Source organism: Lepidochelys kempii, chromosome 7 (genome assembly GCF_965140285.1).
Source record: "Lepidochelys kempii isolate rLepKem1 chromosome 7, rLepKem1.hap1, whole genome shotgun sequence".
Taxonomy (NCBI): Eukaryota; Metazoa; Chordata; order Testudines; family Cheloniidae; genus Lepidochelys; species Lepidochelys kempii.
Genome location: NC_136386.1, coordinates 36,142,508 through 36,154,379, shown reverse-complemented (window position 1 = coordinate 36,154,379; position 11,872 = coordinate 36,142,508).

Here is an 11,872-nt window from a genome sequence, read left to right as displayed (position 1 = left end):
AAAACAGTCCACTCCTGAGTTCCAGTGTATGTCTTGTGGGAGAGTTAGCTTGGTTCCTCCCACTTTTTTCAGAGCAGCTGCTCCAAAGTATTTTGCAATTTCAGCAACATCCGCCTTTATTTCTAGAACACTGAAGTCTTTGGCTAGGAGGTGCATCAAATGTGCACCGGAACCATATGTTATTAGCTTGGGACTCTCTTCTAAATAATTTCTTCTCATCTTGGATATATTTGCAGCATTGTCTGTCACCAAGCTACGTACTAGACATTTGAATTTTTTTTCCACAGTCTGTTATAGCTTTTACTGCTACTTCTTGTAAGTATTCTGTTGTGTGTACATTTCCTGATGTATCAATTGTGGACATTGCTCCACCCATCGAGACTCAGGTTAACAATTTTACCCTCTAGACCTTTTGCACACTGCTCAATTTCTCTTTCATACACTTTATCTAGCAATTTGCCTGCAACATCTGGTCTGTGGGGTGGACTCTATCCTGGTCTTAATGACTGGACCATGTTAATGAAGTGTGGGTTCTCAATCATATGGAATGGAGAGTTTATTGCATAAACAAACTGGGTAATTTTCTCATCAATTACCTCTTTTTGTAATCTGCTGGTTCTTATCACAAACTTATCTATGGTTGTTTCTGGATGATGGAGATTTTTTTTTTCTTTTTGCTACAGGTGATGTATGTCACATAGCCACAGTATATGATGTGACTGAAACACTATCATTGGCAGATAACTCTGAAACTATAGAAAATAATAGTGATCTTGAAGGTGGATAGTCTTCATAGTCCTGTATGTTGAGGATGGATTCTCCTAAACAAAGTAAGTCAATGTAGTTATTTAATTATTATTACCTTACTGCTAATTTAGTATTACTCATTGCATTCACTGACAGTACTACTTTAAAGATCTGCCTATTTCAGCTATTTATTTTTTATCACAACTGCATCTAAAATGATAGTACCACAGAGTAACAACTATATTTTTTGCTCAAACATAAGAATTCAAGAATAGTCCAGAAAGAGGACAGGCAGCCCTCAAGAAAGAAGTATAAAATAAAAAAGTTTACCACCTGAAGATCCTGCATGTTCAGACATGTTCCTTTCATCATCTTCAATGCAGCTTCCTCCTGAGAAGGAACACTTCTCATGATGTTGTTTCATTTGGGCAACCAGGCCTTCCATTTCTTTGTTGCACTGTTTGCATTTTGCACGCATTCCTGTCTTACCCACAGGTATCATAGAATCATAGAATATCAGGGTTGGAAGGGACCTCAGGAGGTCATCTAGTCCAACCCACTGCTCAAAGCAGGACTAATCCCCAACTTTTGCCCCAGATCGCCCCCTCAAGGATTGAACTCACAACCCTGGGTTTAGCAGGCCAGTGCTCAAACCACTGAGCTATTCCTCCCCCCAAACTCTAATGAGGGGGCTTGTCCGGGATTTGAACCCAGGACCTCTTGCACCCAAAGCGTGAATCATACCCCTCGACCAACAAGCCAGATTAAAATCATAGAATATCGGGGTTGGAAGGTACCTCAGGAGGTCATCTAGTTCCACCCGCTGCTCAAAGCAGGACCGATCCCCAATTTTTGCCCCAGATCCCTAAATGGCCCCCTCAAGGATTGAACTTACAACCCTGGGTTTTGCAGGCTAATGCTCAAACCACTGAGCTATCGCTCCCTCTAGAGGTAGAGGAACTTCATTAAAATATTTCCAAACTGGGTCTCTTTTACGGCCTGCTGCCATTATAGGTTTTCCCTTCTAGTGAGAGAATGATATGGTAGATTTCAAATCAAAGAAGGCTACACTCAGAAAGACCTCAAGACTTCTGAAATATGCTGTTCAAACAGTTTCAGTTTTGTTTCTACTGCCTGTCCCTCCCTTCTCAATTTATCTCGAGACTTCTTCTCCTTGTCCAGATCTATTCATCCCCAGCAATCTTCTATTCATTCAACTTTTTGAAACTTTGCACTTTTAGAAAGAGGTAAGAGATTGACTCTGTGTACACAAATTTGCAGAGTGACAATAGGGGTAAGGTCTGTTATTTCTCACCTCTATATATTATTTATTTATTTTAAAACATTTTTGTTGTTAACAAGCATCTTATCTCTGGAGACACAAGTCCACAGTCTGAGAACTGCAAAACTAAGCATCTCTGATGGTATCTTCTAGACTGAGCACTGAGTCCCATTGGGTAGATAGAAAGATTAACCTAAATAATCTATACAGAAGCCCCTGAAACCCCATAAGATTGGGTCCCGAATCCATGAACTATTGGAACTCATTTACAAAACTTTTTCTTAAACATTACATTAATATATTGTCTCATACTATAGAATTTTTATAATCCCTATTACATGATGAGATATCTTTGATTGCTTTTCTCCTCAAAAATCATTTTATCAAAAAATCCAATTTAAATTTAAAAAATCCACTTTTATTTATTTATTTTTTTAAATTGATTTTTATCCACCCTGCTCTGCTCTTACAAGCCACTGCTTCAGGAAGCTGTGCTGAAAACTGTGGGATTGTTACCTAGAAGTCAGCACAATTACAATGGGGTAGTACAGCACAAGTGTGGACAGGGGGTCAAAATTGCACCCGAAACACCATGACTAGCTTACACGAGAGTTGGGTGAATAACTGATTTTTCTGCTCAATGGGAAGTTAATAAATAAATAAATAAATCAAATTAAAAACATCACTTTGGGGTGAAGCGAATCTGAATTTCTTTTGAATTGTTGGTGAATTGAAAGAGTATGTTTTGGGTCTGTTCTAGAGCAGGTATTGAACCTGAGGCTAGCACCTTCTGGGTAAGCACCCTAATCATGGTGCTAAAGGTTAAGGTGTCCATGGTAGCACTATTGCCTTCTCCAGCTATTGAGTAAACTATTCATGTCAAATTTAAATAGTTTCAAGTTGACTCAACCTGCGTTTTTGGTCAAATAAACTATTAGTCGAAAAAAATGTCACCAGCTCTAGTTTAGACATACTGCACCAGTGTTGTCCTCTGGTTCAATTCACCAGTGTAGCAGCAGCCTCCTAGCAGGAGAGAAGGGATCTAGAGGGCCTCACCCAAGGAATAAGAGTGTAGCACTGCTCATAGCCCTGCACAGCTCTGCGTCTAAATGAAAGCGAGCCCTGTAATTGTGACAGCCAGTTTCCAGCACAAATGCATGTTTTGCATGTGGATTTTTGTCTCTGGAATGCTTTGGAGAGTGGAGAAGGGGACCATGTCCAGAAGGATGCTGCCTTGGGGGTAGGGGTGTGGAGACACAGGAGCATTCTGCAGAAATGTGTTTACTGTAAAAAGAAAAAGCTGGTCTTTTACAACAGGGTAACTAATGTGCAGTGCAATCCTGCTATAAACTCCTAATGGACACAAGGACCCTTTAGTGTTTACCATGAAGTAGCTAGGCAAGGTCAGCCCTACATGCCAAGCTGAGGCTGACCTCATGGTGAAACTATAGGTGCAACTAGGACTGTACAGCAAGATAGATAACTTGCATTAGGTATCCCCCACTCAACCCTCTCCTTTGGGGGCAATAAGGACAAAGCCACAGGCCATTTAAAGCCCCCTGCTGCCACTTCATGCTAACCGTAAACCTCCACACATTCTGTGCTGCTCCTTGTGTAAATGCAAGGTGTAAGCAAGCTCCTGCCTATTAAAATTTAAATTGCTGTAGCTCATTTACCTGTAACTGTTTTTTTTTAAATAACCAAAAACTGATAAACACTCCGATTACACTAGTTTTAGATTTATTAAACAGCCCACTAATCATTTTGGGTTCATTTTAATTTTCTCTCTTTTTCTGTGCAGCCACTTTATTCAGCACATCTAAAGCTGCTCTAAACCATCAAATTGTCATGGCTTCTGGAACAATTTCATTGCCCTATTGTTGTCCTTTTGTCTAACTTAAGTCAAATGGAAAAAAAATAAAACCAACATCATCCCTTTAAAATCACTGCAGCAATAAAACAATGTTAGTTCAAAGAAGCGTTATGCAACTTTCAGTGCTTGTCATGATTTTCTGGGCCATATAGTGGCCTGCAGTAATCTCCATCTGGAGGCCACCGCACACATGCGGTCGTGCACACACAGAGCATCATGGTACAAAGAAAAATATTTAATTGTGGAGGGACATTGCTGCTAAAGTTCTAGATGAATGCTCTGCCAATGACATTAAAAACAAACAACAAGCTCTCACACACACTGTATTAACCCCTTTGTCTGCATGCAGTTGCGATTCACAGGAACTTGCCAATTGCCTTAGATAAGTCAACAAGGTTACCCCAGTAATTACTTCCTATGCTGTAGTAAGAATAAGGAAGCTGGGGAAGTGCTACAAATACTGAGGTAACTATCTACAGTGAGTAACTTTTCCTCGCTAAAAGAAAAAAATACCACTGTAATTGCAATACACTAAAAAAATTCATTGTTTGGTGTGTGGGAAAGTAACTTCCTTCTAAATACCATGAAATTGTATAGCTCCATTAAATTTATTCTTGTCTAATTTTCAAGTGTTGTGAATAATGATAATAAAAAATAATAAAGATCTGTCATGGATTTCTACCTTATTCCAACATGTAGTCATTTTCTTTCATACCAAATGTCTTAAAATTCTTTGCTGCCTGCTTTTATAAACAGAGACATAGTGTATAAAAGTTCCTGCATTTCTGAAAATCCCAGATTTACCCCTGGTACACTTAAGCACTTGTTCAAATTCCACTGAAATCAATGGGGGTTAGTGCTTTGATAAGTCAGGTCCTTAAAGCCCAAATGTTTAACAGCACTTAATTTGTGTTATAGCTAGGGAGTCTATCCAGTAGGATCATTTCCATCAGATTCTGTTCCCTTTCTCTTTCAAAGGCCCAGATTCAGCAAATTACTTATGCACATGTGAGTAGTCCAAACCTGAATGGGGCTAGCTATATGTGCATAGTTATAAGCATAGTTAAGTACCTTGCTGAATCAGGGCCTAATATAGTTATTTCACATTGAAAGAGCAAGGCTGAAGAAGCAATCCCTATAACACAATGCTTTTAACTGGCAGGCGTTACCGCTGTTAAGCATATTTAGCTGTACTGCAGCCAAACAATTCCGAAACTGCATGGTTCGCCAGCAGAGAGATATTTGCCTGCCTGCCGAGACAGCCTTAGCAGCCACAGAGAAAGCCAAGGACCTGGCCAGCAAGGCTGCCACCAAGAAGAAGCAGCAGTATGTGTGAGAAGCCAGCCCCCTTTGCTGCTGACACAAGTGCAGAGTAGCACTGGATAGCTCCGTCCAGCACCTCACAGCGGACAGGAGCCTCTCTAGAGTTTGTATTTTTTAATTGAAACTGTACAAGTCTGACAATCAGCTGCAGCTAGATCCTTACTAAGGTGTAACTATCATTAAAGAATCTACTTCCAAAAAAATACAGGTAGTCAAGCAGTAGCACATCTGTTCTCTTTCAGAGCCTTAGGTTACCCTTCTCATGCAGGACTAATCATCATGAAAGCAGAAATTTGATTGATTTTGAGAAACAATATAATCTTGAGTAATGCACTCAAAACAGAGACAGTCTTCTTACTTTATCAAGCAGAGTATTATTTAAAATGAGCTTGGTGAAACATTGCTCATACCTGCCATAGGCTCACAGGCTATTTCTTCAGTTAACAGCTTTATTCTTTTAGCATGGCAAGCAAATCATTTTCTATAAAGTTAGCAGGTTGTATCCTCAGAAATGTAAAAGGACTGCATGTCACTTTGACTATATCACTGTTTATGTAAGTGTATATGGAATAATCCTTTCCACTTATGCTCTGGTTTCTCTTCAGAGCAGTGTAATCTAGTGGATAGCGCACTGGCCTGTGACTCAGAAGACCTGAGTTTTATTCCTGGTTCTGCCAGTGGCCTGCTGGATGACCTTGAACAAGTCGCTTAGCTGTGTGCCTCAGGTTCGCCAACTATAAAATACAGATAGTGATCCTGAAGTCTTTTGTAAAGCACATTGAGATCTACTCATGAAAAGTGTTGCATAAGAGCTAGGTGTTATTATAATGTTGTGCTTTACAGATTCAAAGCTCTGTACAAATATTCATTAATTCTCAACAATCCCATGAGGTAGGGTAAACATTTTATTCAGACTTCATAACTACAGAGTGCCCATCACCACAGCATCTACATGTTCAAAATTATTGTCTCCATGTTAAAGATAGGAAAGTTGACACACACAGGTTAAAGGCCAAGTTTTCCAAAAATGTAACCTCAAATTTTGGGCATTTCCCAGCAACAGGTTACAAAATGCGGATTCATTTTAGATATGAACAGCTAATGGATGGACAAAGGACCCTCTCCTCCTCAAAGTTCACAATCCCCAAGGCACAGAAGTTCTTCTTATGGTCTGAGGAGACAGAACCATCGGCGTTGCCAGACCATCTGCATCAGACCCAACGTCAATCTAGCCCAGTATCCTGTCACTGGCTGTGGTCAGCACTAGAAGTTACAGAGGAAAGTGCAAGAAACTCCTCAGTGGGCAGATGTGGGATAATTTGTCCTCCATGAAGGTCTCCTCCTGATGCCTAATAGTTAGAGATTGAGTTAAACCCTAAAGCAGTAGGTTTTATATCCCTTCCAAATTTTTTCTTAGCATTAACAAAAGTTACTCTGGATATTCTGGCTGTCCATATAACTGCCCAGTTCCTTTCTGGATCTTGCTAAATTCTGGTCTTTGGAGGCATCCTGTGGCAATGAGTTACACAGTCCACATAGTGTGTGAAAAAATATTTCCTTTGGTCAGTTTTGAATTTGCCACCTTTCATTTTCACTGAATGTCCCATTGTTCTTATGTAATGAGACAGGGAGACCAGAAGTTCCTGATCTACCTTCTCTGTAACCTCTTTCATTTTATATACTATTATGTTCTTTCTTATTCATCTCCTTTCTAAGGTAAACAATGCCATTGTCAGTCTTTCTTCTATCCACTTAATCATTCTCATTGCTGTTCTCTGAACCCCTTCTAATTCTGCAATAACCATTTTCATATGGGCTGACTGGTACTGCACATAGTATTCCAAATACTTTGGACTTCTGCAGCACCTACTATCCGAGCATTTCAAAGCACTTTTGCAAACAGTGATGAATCAAATGCCCTCTCCTTCCCCAAGGCATTATTAAACTCATGTTACAGATGGAGAGAATGACACACAAAGAGGATAACTGACCAGCCTAAAGGTCATACAAGTCTCCACCAGATCTGGGGACTGAATCCAGTTCTCCCATCTCTTTGACTTGTGCTTTAACCACAACAATATTTCCCCGTTTGGTGCTGGCTTCCTTGGTAAATGAGCCCAGCTGCAACTGGGGAGTCAAATAGTGGATACAAAGTAAAAAAGCAGGACTGGTCTGAGCATTGCTGCCAAACCTGCAGCTTTAAGTGCCTCAGCCCAGGAGTCTCTACTGCAACAGAGACTGATGGATGTAATTTCTTCTTGTGTTGTATGGTGTGATGTACAAGCTGCTTTGTACTGAGAGAGAACATCTTGTACCAATAGCTAAGCCCTTGGGGAATGAGGACTTCTCCTCTCCAGTGATCATGAGTGGAAATGGGGTCAATACAGCTTCTCCTGTCCTCCTGCTTAAAGATAAACATCCATGTATTATTATTACCCTAACTTTCTCCATTGAGTCTCTCTCTCTTACACACACACACAGAGGGAGACTGTGTGTGAGTGAGTGAGACTGTCTCTCTCTGTCTCTCTCTCACACAATCACACACACACACCCCAGTTCTGAACACATTCCCCCTTCTAATCCCCATATCACGAGACTAAATCCCCTCCTTCCCGCATGGAATTGGAATTGGGCAGCAGGGGAAATTGACACATATTAGATTTTGAGGCTTAATCAGGTAGCTTCATGTGAGACTCTAGAATCATTTGTGCTAGCCCTGTTAGAAAAAGCAAAATTTTGAACTAGCTTTCTCTATAAGCTTTGGAAAGCAAATAGAAAAGAAAAAAAATTGAAAGTTATCTTGATTAACAAACAAGTTTTATAGGTTCAAATGTTTCATAAAGAAATCCAACACAATTGATAGGATTAGAAAAATATGAAAAGCACTTCAATTAGGGGAGGACAACTGCCAGAAAGAAAAGGTCATGAAATTAGGAAACATGAAAGGTAATGCACAACATATTAGAGAGATGGGTAACTAGGCAAAGCCCCAGTGCTTGATACTAAATAAATCTAGTTAATAACAATTTTCTTGAAGACATAAGCTTTCTATTAAGAAACCAGCTTAAACCAACTGCTAAACCAGAGGAAGAATGCCAACACATGTGATCTTTCAAGTTGGATAGACCAAGCAAGAACATCCAAACAATTGGGTGGCACAGGGGGTTAAAATATTTTGTACCTTGTTTCTAAGGGTTGTGTTTGATTGTTGCTTTGGACAATGGGTTCTGATGGGTTCATGTTCTCATCATTCTCCATTAAATGATAAGCACTTTGCAAACATTAAGTAAATGCATCTGAATTTTCAAAAGGGTGCACACTTAATGCCCAATGTACATATCAATTGGGTGTTTGCTGGTGTACAAGCCTACCTTGTGCCCAGGTGCCACCTTGGATTTGCATGTGTAAAAGGATATACACTGAACCTTAATCATCAAATGAAATGATCACATAGGCTAGTTAAAAGGCACATGCTGGAATGGCACTTTCACTCCACAATCACCTGCACCTCAGCAGCTATATTATAATAAGATTGCAGGATGCAGTCTTAAATGACACCTACTTTTTGCTGGAGAGGTAAGTCTAATGGACACATCTGTTAGGACACTATCCACACCTAGCCCTCAATTATTTGCATGACTTGTAAAGCAACAATGGAGTTCTAGGCATGCACTAGGGAATAATCATGGAGAGTCATTTTTGAGCTCGAAACCCAAATACTTGCACTGAAAACCTAATGCTAAGGGTAGTGCTGGCCAAATAACTGATTTTTCAGTTTGGTGGCAGTTCTGAAAAAAAACCCCAAAAACAACCCACCAGTTCTTCTTCTTCTTATGTGGCATTTCCATTACATGAGGTTTGCAAACACGTTAGCCCTTTCTGTACATTCCTCTGCTAATCTCTTTGCGTATAAACAGTCCCTTTTAATCCACTCAAGATACCACATCATCCATCCAAAATCTTTTTCTGCCTCATCATCTTCTGCCATCTGCTTTCCCTTCCAATGCTCATAAACACACATCACCCGTGAACCTCTTAAAATGTGCCCTGCCAGTTGACTCTCTCTGTTCATGAGATCTCTGTTTGCTGAGTTCCACTCATACCCCATATTTTTTGTTGGTTCTGGGCTCTATCCATTATATTTTCAGAATTCTTCTATAACACCACAATTCAAAGGGTTTGTTTCTTTATTATCAATTGTTCAAACATCCAAGTTTCACAGCCGTCATTTAACAGACCAAATTTAAGTCTTTAAGAGTCAGAATTTAGTCTTCAGATTTATGCCCCTTCTCATCAGATGCATATTCTTCCAGAAAGAAAATGAGTACTTGTGGCACCTTAGAGACTAACCAATTTATTTGAGCACAAGCTTTCGTGAGCTACAGCTCACTTCATCGGATGCATAAAGTGGAAAATACAGTGAGGAGATTTATATACACACAGACCACAAAAAAATGGGTGTTTATCATACACATTGTAAGGATAGTGATCACTTAAGATGAGCTATTACCAGCAGGAGAGTGGGGTGGGGGGAGAGAAAACCTTTTGAAGTGATAATCAAGGTGGGCCATTTCCAGCACATTTCCAGGAGTTAACAAGAACGTCTGAGGAACAGTGGGGGGTAGGGGGGAAGGGAAGGAATAAACAAGGGGAAATAGTTTTACTTTGTATAATGACTCAACCACTCCCAGTCTCTATTCAAGCCTAAGTTAATTGTATCCAATTTGCAAATTAATTCCAGTTCAGCAGTCTCTCATTGGAGTCTGTTTTCAAAGTATTTTTGTTGAAGAATAGTCACTTTTAGATCAGAAATTGAGTGACCAGAGAGATTGAAGTGTTCTCCGACTGGCTTATGAATGTTATAATTCTTGACATCTGATTTGTGTCCATTTATTCTTTTATATAGAGACTGTCCAGTTTGACCAATGTACATGGCAGAGGGGCATTGCTGGCACATGATGGCATATATCACATTGGTAGATGTGCAGGTGAACGAGCCTCTGATAGTGTGGCTGATGTGATTAGGCCCTATGATGGTGTCCCCTGAATAGATATGTGGGCACAGTTGGCAACAGGCTTTGTTGCAAGGATAGGTTCCTGGGTTAGTGGTTCTGTTATGTGGTGTGTGGTTGCTGGTGAGTATTTGCTTCAGGTTGGGGGGGCTGTCTGTAAGCAAGGACTGGCCTGTCTCCCAAGATTTGTGAGTGTGATGGGTTGTCCTTCAGGCTCCAAAAATGTCTCACAGCTCTACTAAGAATATACTCTCCCTCTATGAGGGAACAGGATTTGAACAGTTAATAGTGACAGTGAACTGCCCATCGGCAACCTATTGTCTAAGACTTATTCAGAGAATTATATGAACAATGAACATGAGAAAATTGTAAGTCAGTTCCAGAAACAGAAAGAGGCAAAACTGGGGACACCAGAGGGTGCTGCGACAAATGTGGAGGCAGCGTGCTTGGACTCAGAAGTGGCCCACAGGTAATCTCCAGACACCATCCTCTAAACCCTACCATCCAACTCCAAGAAATATTGCACCTGATTACTGGAACCCCTAAGATGCCCTGTAGCTCTGCATCCTCCTCTCTGAATCTGAAAGCACTGGAAAAACAGGGGAGATCTGCCTTCCATACATGTCTGATTTAGGTTTATAAAATGTCTGAAGACTGGGTAATCCTGCAGCCAGAGACTACAGGGTTGGGGGTTTTTTGTTTGTTTGTTTTTGCGGCTCATTCAACATATTCAAGATTAGACTATTTCTGAGTGTCACAAGACTTGATCAATTCTGTCACTGATTGTGGTACTGGTGCTAATGTTGTATGTGACAATGCTCCTGTACATATGTCTTTTAGGCCCTCAGGGTATATGCACCCCCAACTAAAATGTGGAGATTGAATACCACTCTGCTGTTTGATACCTCATTTGTTAACTTTATCCAGAAGGAGTTAGAACTGTTTTTAAAAACAAAAGCCCCCACCGCTTCATCAGCTGCCACACTTTAGGAAACCTCTGAAACCTTCATCAGAGGCCATATTGTCTCTTATGCCACCTTTAAAAAGAAATGGAGAGAACATAGAATTGATACCCTTTTGAAGGAAATTAAGGCTTTGGATGTAGACTATGCTTCTGCCCCCTCCACAGAGAAACTGAGAACCCTCATCAATCTAAGCTATGAAATCAACAAACTTCTGTCCCAAAAGGCTGAGTTTGCTTTATTCTGTTTAAAGCAAAACTACTTGGAATTTGGAGAGAAAGCTGGCAAGCTGTTGGCATACAGACTTAAACAAAAGGTGAACAGAAATAAGATTACTGCTGTTCACATTAGTAGCAATAAATTATATACAACACGGTCAGTGTGACGAAGTTCCTGCTCTACCTTCATGAGTCTTGCACTTACTGGCGGATTGGCTCACCTTGGAGCTTCACGGCAGCCCTCAGCTTGGCTGTTTTTCTGAATTCACAGTCCAGGGCGACTCCTCCTGTGTCTGACCAGGAGTTGGGAGGATATGGGGGGAACCCAGGCCCGCCCTCTACTCCGGGTTCCAGCCCAGGGTCCTGTGGAATGCAGCTGTCTAGAGTGCCTCCTGGAACAGCTGTGTGACCGCTACAACTCCCTGGGCTACTTCCCCATGGCCTCCTCCCAACAC